The sequence below is a fragment of the Balaenoptera borealis genome (assembly GCF_965194805.1).
Source record: "Balaenoptera borealis genome assembly, chromosome: 18".
NCBI lineage: Eukaryota > Metazoa > Chordata > Mammalia > Artiodactyla > Balaenopteridae > Balaenoptera > Balaenoptera borealis.
This window is the reverse complement of record NC_138877.1, coordinates 4578775-4591529: the sequence shown is the minus strand read 5'-3', so window position 1 is coordinate 4591529 and position 12755 is coordinate 4578775. Positions and strand designations below refer to the sequence as shown.

Below are 12755 nucleotides of genomic sequence, written 5' to 3'. Positions count from 1 at the left end.
CCCAAAGTCTCCCAAACCACCCGAGCCTGCCCTGTCCCACTGTGGCTCCCACTGTCTGTAATCGCCTCCTTGCTCTGTGACCCGGGCTCTTCCGGTCTTAAATAAGCACGTTTGCAGTCTTGAAATGTTTTAATAGCTATCATATGCAAGGGAAATTAGATTGACTATATTAGCTCAAAAAGGCAGAACCGGGACCCACTGGTACAGATTTTGACCCCGTCCTAGGGTCAAATCCATGCACACTCAGAAGAGTAAATTAGCCAGTGCCTGGCAACCAGAAGAGGCAGCTCCAGAAATGCTGCTGACAAATGAATTTAGAGAATGAAGAAAAGAAAGGGGAGCCAGGGGCTTCTCTGGTGGCGCAGTGGTTAAGAATCCGCCTGCCAATGCAAGGGACACGGGTTTGAGCCCTGGTCTGGGAAGTTCCCACATGCCGCAGAGCAACTAAGCCCGTGCGCCACAACTACTGAGCCTGTGCTCTAGAGCCCGCGAGCCACAACTACTGAGCCCGCGTGCCACAACTACTGAGCCCGCGTGCCACAACTACTGAAACCTGAGCACCTAGACCCTGTGCTCCACAACAAGAGAAGCCACCACAATGAGAAGCCCACGCACCGCAACGAAGAGGAGCCCCCACTCACCGCAACTAGAGAAAGCCCGCGTGCAGCAGTGAAGACCCAACACAGCCAAACATAAATAAATAAATAAATAAATAAATAAATAAATTTACAAAGAAAAAAAAAAAAAACATGAGACGGGCAGAAACACTGGACATGGAGGGAAGGATGAAGAGGCAAGAGGCAGGAAGCCACCATGACAACACAGGTGCGAGGCCGAGGGTCGGTCAGCTAAGAAACCAGCAGAGAAAGTAAGGGGAAGAGAACACCTCAGCCCAGACTCCATCCACACAGCTGGGGCCTTGACCCCGGGGCAGGAGGCTGCTGGGCAGAACAGCCGATTCAGTCACCCCCAGGCAGGGAGACATCCCCAGGCTCTGAAAGGCTGCTTGAACAACAGCATGTTTACGCAAAATATTACTACTCAGGTCTCAAAGTGGAAATACAAGCCTTCAAAAAGTAATTACCCCAAAAATAAAAAAAATAAAAGTAACTACCCACACCCATTAGAATGGCCAAGATCCAGAACACTGACAGCAGCAAATGTTGGTGCGGATGTGGAGCAAGAGGAACTCTCCCTCACTGCTGGTGGGAATGCAAATGGTGCAGCCACGTTGGAAGACAGTGTGGAAGTTTCTTACACAACTAAACACACTCTTACACATGATCTAGCAATCTCACCCCTTGGCATTTACCCAGAGGAGTTGAAAACTTATGCCCACATAAAAACCTGCATATGGATGTTTATAGCAGCTTCATTCACAATTACCAAAAAACTTGGAGCAACCAAGGTGTCCTTCAGTAGGTGAATGAATAAACTGGTCCATCCAGACAATGGAGTATCATTCAGCACTAAGAAATGAGCTATCAGCCATGAAACCACACAGAGGAAACTTAAATGCATATTGCTAAGTGAAAGGAGCTTATCTGAAAAGGTTACATACTGTATGATGTCAACTCTATGACATCTGGAAAAGGAAAAACAATGGAGACAGTAAAAAAAAAAAAAAAAAACAATCAGTGTTAGCCAAAGGTTGTAGGGGAGAGACAGGGATAAATAGGTAGAGCACAAAGGATTTTTAGGGCAGGGAAACTATTCCGTATGATACTGTAACGGTGGACACCTCTCATTATACACTTGTGCAAACTCATAGAATGTACACCTCTCCCTACCCAGTTTTGGCTTCACGGGACCCATCCTCACCAAACAGACCTGAACTTCATTTGACTTTCCAGCTCCAGCAACCACTGACCCCTGGCAACTGCTCTGTCTTGAACAGTGTCTCATGGCATTCTTTCTTCCCCAACTTTATTCAGGAATGACTGACAAATACAGTTATACATACTTAAAGTGTACACCATGATGATGTGACATACACGTACACTGTGGAATGACTACCAAGATCAAGACAGTTAACATCCATCTCTTCACATAGTTGACTCTTTGTGTGTGTGTATCATAAGAATGCTTAAGATCTACTCTCAGAGACTCTCAAGTGTAAGATACCATGTTATTAACCACAGTCACCACACTGTACACTAGATCCTCAGAACTACTACATCTTATAACTGAATATTTGTGCCCTGGGGCACTCTTGTTGGCATAGTTCGTCTTTCGAGTCCATCTGCATCCGTGCCTCTGTTGGCAACTTATAGACACACTTCCTGATAGTGACATGCACAGTCCAACCAGCTGAGAGGAGACAGAGGGTCATGTAACCCACCACCCACTCCGAAAGTGGTGTGGGTGGGGTGAGAAGCAATAAAATCTCAAATATCATTGCAAACAGTGACAGTTTTACTTCTTCCTTTCCAATTTGGATTCCTTTTATTTCTTCTTCTTTTTTTTTTAATCTGACTGCTGTGCCTAGGACTTCCAATACTACGTTGAATGAAAGTGGCAAGGCTGGGCATCCTTGTCTTGTTCTTGATCTTAGACAAAATATTTTCATCTTTCCACCATTGAGTATGATGTCAGCTGTAGGTTTATCATATATGGCCTTTATTACATTGAGGTATGTTCGCTCTATGCCCACTTTCTGGAGAGTTTTCTTTTCTGCATCTATTGAGATGATCCTATGGTTTTTATTCTTCAATTTGTATTGGCATTTTTCACAGAACCAAAACAAGTAATTTAAAAATTTGTATGCAAACACAAAAGACCCTGAAGAGCCAAAACAATCTTGACAAAGAAGAACAGAGCTGGAGGAATCATGCTTCCTGACTTCAGACTATACTACAAAGCTACAGTAATCAAAACAGTATGGTTCTGGCACAAAAACAGACACATAGCTCAATGGAACAGAACAGAGAGCAAAGAAATAAACCCACGCACCTATGGTCAATTAATCTATGACAAAGGAGGCAAGAATATACAATGGAGTAAAGACAGTCTCTTCAATAAGTGGTGCTGGGAAAACTGGAGAGCTACATGTAAAAGAATGAAATTGAAACATTCTCTCACATCATAAACAAAACTCAAATGGATTAAAGACCTAAATGTAAGACCAGAACCCATAAAACTCCTAGAGGAAAACATAGGTAGAACACTTTTTGACACAAATTGTAGCAATATTTTTTTGGATCCACCTCCTAAAGCAAGAGGAACAAAAGCAAAATTAAATAAACGGGACCTAATTAAACTTAAACTTTCCTTTGCACAGCAAAGGAAACCATCAACAAAATAAAGACAAGCTACTGAATAGGAGAAAAGATTTGCAAATGATATGACCGATAAGAAGTTAATATCCAAAATATTTAAACAGCTCATACAACTCAACATCAAAAAACCAAACAACCCGATGAAAAAATGGGCAGAAGACCTGAATAGACAAAGAGGATTTTGATGTTAAGACCTGAATTTTCCAAAGAGGACATATGGATGGCCAATGGGCACATGAAAAGGGGTTTAACATTGCTAATCATCAGGGAAACGCAAGTCAAAACCACAACGAGATATCACTTCACATCTGTCAGAATGGCCATCATCAAAAAGAACACAAACAAATGTTGCTGAGAACGTGGAGAAAAGGAAACCCTCATATACCCTGATGGGAGAGTAAATTGGTGCAGCTACTGTGGAAAACAGTATGGAGGTTTCTAAGAAAAACTAAAACTAGAATTACCATATGACCCAGCAATTCCACTCCTGAATATATATCCAGAAAAAACAAAAACACTAATGCAAAATGATACATGCACCCCAATGTTCACAGAGGCAACCTAAGCGTCCATCAACTATAGATGAATGGATAAAGAAGATGTGGTATACATACACAATGGAATACCACTCAGCCATTTAAAAAAAGGAAATTCTGCCATTTTCAACAACATGGATGGACTTGGAGGGCATTATGCTCAGTGAAATAACTTAGAGAAAGGTAAATACTGTATGATCTCACATGTGGAATCTAAAAAACACAACGAACTAGTGAATATAACAAAAAAAAAGACTCACAGAGAAAGAGACCAAACTAGTGGCTACCAGTGGGGAGGGGGAAGGGGCAATATAGGGACAGGGCAGTAAGAGGTACAAACTATTCTGTATAAAATTAGCTACAAGGATATATTGTACAACACGGGGTATATAGCCAATATTTTATAATAACTATAAATGGAGTATAACATTTTAAAATTGTGAATTACTATATTATACATCTGTAAGTTATATAATATTGTACAGCAACTATACTTCAATTAAAAATATTGATGCAAAAGTCACAGTTGCACTGAATTAACGTGCAGACGCATTCGTTGAGTTTTATTAAACCTGCCCATTCAGGAGCTTCAGCAGGTTTGGAGTTACTCCAAACTGAATGATGTGAGCCCTGGCTCTGCCCTCCTCTGTGTGACCTGGGCTGAGATACTCAACTTCTCTGAGCCTCACTTTCCTCCAAAGGCCTGATGGAGCCTCCACGTGCTATTCTGGACGCCAGAGCACGTTCACTGGGATGACGGCTGAGGATACCCAGCAAAAACCGCAGGCAGTGTGGGTGGTCAAATGTCCACCTCCTCACTCTCTACCTGCTCCGTAAGTTCTAGGTGATCCCTTTCCTTTGTATTCGGGCTGTTGCCCTCTGTTCACTGACAGAGTCCTTGGAAATGAGCCCATATCTGCATATGAGGGTTTTCTTCTTCATTATAACAGGATGCTGCAGGCAGATATTCCCGGTTCCCCAAAGAACCTTCAGCACAGACCCAGGTTTCTTTAAGCTTTTCAAGGGCACCTTCTTAGATCCCTCAGCTAACACTTTTAAGGGACATTTGCAGCCTAAAGACAACTGCACATAGGTACCTTGATGTGTAAGGTTTGTTGTCAAGGGATCTTTTTTCCCCCAGGTTAATCACTAATTCACTTTTAGAACAGTGATTGTGAACTCATGCTTCCCAGAATAATTGTTTCAGTTTGCAGTGACTTGCTGTTGATTTCCAGTCAGTTTTCTGTCAGTTTCACAGACCATTTCAAGAACATTCTTATATTTATACCAAAGAATCTAAAAATCAGTAAGACCACTCACCACTCTCCTGTTCAATACAATTAAGAAAAAAGTATTCAATAGGCAAAGCTAGAGAGCAACGAAGTTAATCGGGGAACCAGAATCCCACACAGAGGCAGGCAGTCAGCATTTAGACTCAAATCAGTCACATGTTAGGCCTACAGATTCTTTCTTTCTAAAAACCTGGGAACCATTCTGGGGCACCCCTACCAAACTTTTTTTCTTATTGAAGTAAAGTTGATTTACAATGTTGTGTTAATTTCTGCTGTACAGCAAAGTGATTCAGTTTTACATAAACACACACACACACATACACATTCTTCTTTATATTCTTTTCCATTATGGCTTATCACAGGCACCTACTAAACTTTATCAAGGATGCAGCCCATAAATAACTTCATCTCTGATGCTGTGAGCTTCCTTTGTGCCCTAGTAAATCTTTGCCCATTAATCACAGCAAGTCATGGTAGCCAACACATACGGTGCTGACAATATGGTATCATTCTTTTAAAAAATGTGCCTATTTTAACTCACTTTAATCCTCACGATAATCCTATGAGGTTGGTATTATTATTACCACCATTTTACAACAGGGAAAGTCTAGGCACAGATAGTTTAAGAAACATGGTCTAGGTCACAGAGCCAGGAAGAAGAAGAGCCAGATTCAAATTCAGACAGGCTGACCTCGGGATTCTTCAGCTAATCGCTACCCTATGGTGCTTCAAGTGTCTTGGAAACAAAGATGCTCAAGGTAGATAATCCTCACTGTTTCTACCAGTTCTTGCTTCAAATCAATGATTGCACGCGTGTCAATCACAGCCTCACACCATCACTTCAATTAGCATCTAATCCTTCCTTTTTACTTTAAAATGTGATGTCCTATTTTTAAAATATCTTTATACAAACAACAGATTTCCTCCTCACTCCCAAGCAATGTGCTTAATTGAATGTCAATGCCCATCGGGATGTTAGAAACAGATGCCATAGGTAGGGCCCATGGTTCATGATTCAGATATTACATTCTCATATCTTCTAAATTCTGCTTTACACAAATGATATAAAGAAAAACAGCTTCTCCAGAGCTATGCAAATTGATTTAATCCTGCTTAAGTTCCTACGCATTTCCCTGCTTTTTTCTTCAAGCAATTTTCACTTGATTTAGTATATAATTGAAATATCAAGAGCTAATGAACAAAAAAAAGTAACTCTTAGGCTCCACTCAATGATCTACATAATAATTGTGGTCAAAAACAAAAACTGTTTATCCTAACCAGGACCAAAAGACCCATCAATATGCCAACAAAAAAAATGAATGAACAAACATCATCTGAATTAAGAAAAGTAGAAAAATAATTCTGATCTTTAATATCATTCATTCTTTTCAGCTTATAGATTCATCTAAATTAGGTGGGGGGGGGGGAGCCCTAGGCAGCAGCAGGTTTTGGGGAAACGGAAGAGCAGAACAGATGGTCTTATCGTCAGTATCTGATAGGTGGGCCAAGTACGTTCCTGTGTCAGAGAACCTGTGTATCATAATACTCTTGAACTTCAAGGAACTCACAATCCAGCAGAGGAATCTAAATCCTTCACGAACATATCAAGTTAACTCACTCTCTCAGACCCATGTGTATGCACACACACCAATCAGCTCTCATTACAGATTTATTGTTAACATGAACTCAGAAACGCAAGACATTTCATACAGTTGCTGTGAGCAAAGATATTTATTTTAGAAGCATCCTGCATGTGGTAAGAACTCAACAAATCCTGTCACTACCATCCACCTGAGAAACAGACAACAAGGTAAACACCTATTGCTGGGTCAAAGACTTTCTATAAGCTAAAAGGCATATATAATCATATTGTTAAGTTTACTGTTTGTCCCAATTTTCTGAAAATATGCTAAAGGGGTTTTTGTTAAAAAACTATCCACAATGTAATCACTCTAGCATATTTAAAATATTTTTTGTGTATTTTCTAACACGTCCACACAGACTAGTTCAGACAGTGGCCCCTCATTTATAGCATTCATTTATAGCTAGGGTAGGTTACTACCCCAGCAAATGTGTGGGCTTTTACTAAGGAGGTGTGTTAGGTGCCAGAAACCAAAAGACTACCTGACAGGCCCTGCTCTCAAGGAGGTCTTGTTATAAGGGAATATTTCTAGATTTGTGACTTGATTTATTGCTTCATTCCTGAGCATAGTTCATTTTCTATGATGTTTTCTGCAGTTTGACCATTTGTCATCATTAGATAACCCAGGGCAAGCCTTTGTTTGTTTCAGGTTTATAGTATGGGATCTAAATTTTTTGCTCCAAACTGCCATTTTTCTACACCCACATCATTCATGACAAGTTCTAATGTCTTACTTGGGAGTAATTATTTGATATTAAAATAGACTCAACTTGCTAGCTGGCAATTTCTCACCTGCCCTCTGGGTTTCTGCTATTTTATGTGTCCCCAGCACCACATCGCCTTAAGGATCAGTGTGTTAACTTGGGCTTTAGTATTTGATGGGTTAAGCCCTCTCCCCAGATCTGTTGTTTCAGAATATACTATTGGCCTTTCTGGCCCATTTATTTTCCAGATGAATTTTAGAATCACAGCAAGATTTCAATGAAGATGTGTTTTACTTTAGGGAACAAAGCTTAAGGGTGAGGAGGGAAGGGCACTGAAACATAGAAATGGAGAAAGTAACAAAATGGGTTCCCCCATCCCAATTTAATTAAGAAAGAAATAAATGGATACTGTGTAGAAGACTTTTAATAGTCTAACATTTAGAAGAGTTCAAATTGTCTGAAATAAAGGTCCTGGCAGTAAAAGACTGAGTTCCTTTCTGATTGCATCCTGCTTGCAACAACTGGCTTCGACTGGGTCTAGTTCATTAAAAATAAAAGGGGAAAAATGGCTAATAGCAAATTCAAGAGGGTATCTTGGCTCTCAGTAATTTAATTCTAAATGTGAATAACATGCTTATTAAGAATGGAAGGTCACTCTCCCAAAAATTTCCCCAAAGGCACAACTGCCAAATTGACTTCTGATGCCGTCTTTACAACATTATTAATTCACTGACATAATAAAGCTGGTGAGGGAAAGCTTCGCGTTTGCCTCACAAAGGGAGCTGCCAGCGCCTGAGAGAGGACCTTGCATGTTTCCTAGAAAAGTGACCTGAAAAAATAAAAGTCAGCGTACATTAGGAAAAAAAAAAAAAAAAAAACTGTCTTGATAAAGGACTAAAAATGCTTTTCTCTGGCTTTTGGGAAAAGCCTAACCAAACTGCTTCCCTAATTCTACCACCTCACAGATTCTGCTTTGTCTTCATGCATGAGCAACAAAGCGTCATACGTTCAGCAGTGCAGAGAGGGCTGGTCCAGGGTAAACGCCCCCCGGCACTGGGTCTACCAGCAAGCTGGTCTGGAGAAAAGGCAGCACCTCCTCGGAGGTTCTCCATGGCAACCGCTGAAAGGCACCTGGCATGGAAGTTGGCCTCCAAAGCATGACCTGGCAGCAAACTCTAATTAAATGAAACGTGACCACTAAATGCTTGTGGATCTTAACTTGTCTCAAGTTCCAGACTTGGACAGCAGGTTGAAACCTGCTATGATCGTAAACCGCACAATCGATAGCTTTTAGAAGGAACTTTTTCTACCTAGGTTGCCAAGGGTCATCTGCTCCTCCTGTCTGAGAATCACCACGTCTTGCAGATCTGCCCCCGGAGACTCACGGGCTTTCCCAGATCCTGAAGGGGCCACCCCCCAGGTCCCACAACCTGGAAAGGGAAACCGTTTGTGAAACAGCTTTTAATGAAATGGATCACTCATTCAGTTTTTTACCATTCATCTTCCTTTATAAACTTTCCTCCTATAATATATCCTTCTGCCTTTAATTTTTTACAAGTACCAAAAGTAAGTAACGATGTAATGATATCATCAACTCTTCCATAGGTACCAATGCCCTTCATCCACAGGGCACCAGGACAGACTGTAGTAGCTCATGGGAATCAGGGGACCAGCAGGCTAAGGGAACTTGGCGAGGGGGGAGCTCCGAAAGAGATGTATAGGAGGGGCTTATTACAGATTTGGGTTCTGTTAGGTGATTTGGGGGAAGGTTCACGGAAGCGTGAGTTTGCTCTGGATTGAGAGCTGTCAGAAAGCAGAGGCGAATCTGTGATTGGGGGTCTCGGTAATTTTATCGACAAGATGGAAAGACCAAAGTAAGGGACAATCTTCAACAATAAAGCAGAGCAGTCACCTGTATCAGCCAGGGGAGGAGAGCACGTGCTCACGTCTGTGGCTTGGACATCGGTAATTCCTCATGTGTTATCTGCCTATATGGTCAACTTGCAAATTCGCAGACATTTTTCAAATAATACAACTTAGGGAATCGTTAACGAAAGCCAGGTAACTGTCTGCTGAAGTGGCCAATCAGTCGTTCAACCAGCTGTGATGCACTAAGACGATGGTCTGAACAGCCATGCCCGTGGCGGGAGGTCAGGGGGTCCCGCACATTCAGGTGCCTCTGTCGGTGCCCAAGCCTCCCCTGAATTCAGGACTCCGAGCCATAAAACCGAAATCTTCTAGAAGATGACAGGATCAGTTGAACATGAAAGAACAGGAGAACCAAACCTTGAACCCTGACAAGGGAAACATCACGAAAAGGCAAAAGACATGCATCCCAAGCATATTACAGAATGGCATCTGCTACCTCTGGGTCATGTCTGACTTGTAGCAACTGCTCTGCAGAGAAACTCTGAACGAGGCTACATGTTAACTCACACGGCAGGTGTGTCCCAAATAAGCAAGACCAGGCATCCCACGATAACCTTAACTAGCCCACCCAGGTCATTTTACTCACAGATTCTAGTAACATCACGTGTTATCTTCAGTATTTGTGTGCTACACGCATCATCAATGTTTTCTTCCCATTTCAGAGACTGCCAGCTGAGGGCTTTAAGCCTGGATCTAATCTACAGACCTGATTTATTTCGGCCATGCAGTACTCCTGAAACATCATTTCCAACATGTCAAAATCAAGAGATTTTATGTAAAAATCTAGGTTTCTGCCTTCTTTTGAAAAATCAGATTCTGGGACAGTGGCCCTGAATTCCCACATGAAACAAATGGTTGGCACTGGTTAGTGGCTGCTCCCTTAGAAGGAGAAGGTTCTGCCTTGGTGACAGTCCCCACCTGGCCACCACATTCACATGTGTCACCATCCCATCCCATGGGCACCTGAGCTTGTGAAACAGAGCAGGACCCTACGGGGCCTTCCCAGGACAGCCCACACCCACGCTCATACGCACGCCCACGCCCACACCCACGCCCACACCCACACCCCGGCAAGTCCTCCACATGTTTCTTGTCTGTAGACAAATTTTAGTCAGAGAATAAATTTAATCAGAGAAATGAAGAAATACAGAAACAAAGGAAAAATAGTCAGGACAAAAAAATAATAATAATAATTTAGTCATTAAACAAATGACCTTGACCTTCAGTTCCTCCTCAAGGCCTACAGATAATACTCTGAGCCATATCCTGTGAGCTGTCTTGTAGATACAGAAACCCTCACCAGGTGGAAGGAGTTAACTCCATGATGACCAGACTGTAGCCATGACAGAAGCTGCCACAATTCCGAGAACTGGCCTCAAGGAAACGGGAACAAACCGACCCTGGAACTGCAGACTAACTGCACTTAAAACAATCAAGATGACGCTCATCAGACCACCCGTCACCAATTTCAAGATGACTGTCAGAGCCGACTGTGCTGTTTTCTGCAGGTAGCCCCCTCCCTCCACCTATACACCCCTGAAACTCCCCTTTAAAAGCTCTCAACCCCTGATTGGCGAGGGGGGCGGGGGGGAGTTGGCCTTTAGACACAAGTCTGCTTTCTTCCCAGGTTGCCAGCCTCCTGGATAAAGAAACCTTTCCTTTCTACCAACACCTGCCTCTCGATATTGGGCTTTCGAGTGGGGAGCAGCCCGACGGACCTGACTTCAGTTAACACTTGCTACTCCCGCTTTACAGAAAGAGACACAAAGTTGGTTTCTAGGATGGGGGGGGCGGAAATGTGCACATCAAACTGTACTGCTTCTAGGACTTTGCCATTCTCAACACCCCACACGTCTCCAGACGAGGCATCTGGAAGAGACAAACATTTCCTGCTCTGTGTTCACACTTTGGTTTCCTGACCGGAACCCCACAGATTGATCCTCAATTCATTTCATGTGGTTTTCTGGGGTTAAAAAACAAGTGTAGCTTCTACACTGGCTTTTTCCCAACCTCCTTAGATACTTTAAATTCTGAATTAATGAATAAAAAATACTTTAATACAGGTTATGAATTTCAGTAAGCAGAATCCATTGGGACTTTTAATGAAAGAAAAACCAAGAAAATAGCACAATTCACTAAGAATCAATTAAGTTGGCATTCTGGTTATAAGTGAAAGCTACATTTTAAGAACTACTTCACAGTAATGTAGGCTAACATCTGAGTGCTTATGCTTTGTCAGATACCATCCATACCCTTACATGCGTGGGCCTATTAGTCCTCATAGCTTTCTTGGGGTACTGTGTTATCCCCATTTTACAGATAAAGAAACTGAGGCACAGCATGTTTAAGTAACGGGCCCCAGGTTACACAGGACGGAGTCAGGATTTCAACCCAGGCACTGACTCTGCCTGTGATTTCCTGCTTTCGATTTCCTATTCCATTTACTGAAAGACTCTTGGAATTAACAAGCACTGTTGCACTTGGAAACAAGAGACTGTTCATCAACAGATGTTGAGATCAAGTGACCTAAACCTTGACGTCCTACTGGCTGGAAAAATGGCTGGCACTCCCAATTCTTTCAGCCTGTGTGTACACAAATATTTCTAAAACAAAATATAAATTACATGGGGTACCCGCCACATTCACTGCAATCAAGTTGAGCAAAGATTCATTTAAACTACAGGAAGTGGACAGTCAACTAATTATGTTGCAAGATCTGAGCATAGAGTGTTTCCTCCAGTGATCTGTTTGGGGCTGTGAACTTGGGGAACACCACGTGGACGCTACGGATCTGAGGGATCTGCGCCCAATTAATGATGTCAGACAGCTGCTGTCCCCCACCCCCAGGTGTGTCTCATTCCCCACCGTGAGGGGTCAGCACATTGGGGAGTATTTCATGTCACAAGTGCACAATGTCACTCTCTCCTGGCATCCCCAGTGCACCCCCGATGGTGTTTGACGGCAACAATACTAATCCTCTGAATGAGGTCAGGACATCCACTGAGGAAGCAAGGATACGAGCCCACTGTCACGGTGACAGACTGTCTCGTCACCATGTAATATAAGACACTCCGATTCTTCCACCCCCAGATACCACTTATAAAACACTCAGGTTTCACTGAGAGGTTAATACCTTCCACCCATTTGCATCCCCCCGACCCCCTGCTCTGTAAACCAGGCAATTGACATAACCCGGGACTGGGGCCAATTTTGAAGGCTTCTCTTGAGCACAGTGGGGTGCCAAAAGGTACCCCCACAGAGCACGTATCTGTTGAAAACATCTCAGGTTCACGGCATCATCAAAACACATGCCAGTGACAAGTATGTCATTGAACTACCCACACGGCGTCACCTGCAAAGAGCCTTAAAAGGGG

The 12755-nt window shown here is 42.6% G+C and overlaps 1 protein-coding gene across 3 annotated transcripts in view; it reads right to left on the bottom strand.

The window, feature by feature from the left end:
* LOC309615431 (phospholipid-transporting ATPase IB) overlaps nt 1–12755 on the bottom strand; it is a 537980-nt gene that overhangs the window by 307490 nt on the left and 217735 nt on the right. The gene's annotated exons all lie outside the window — the stretch shown is intronic.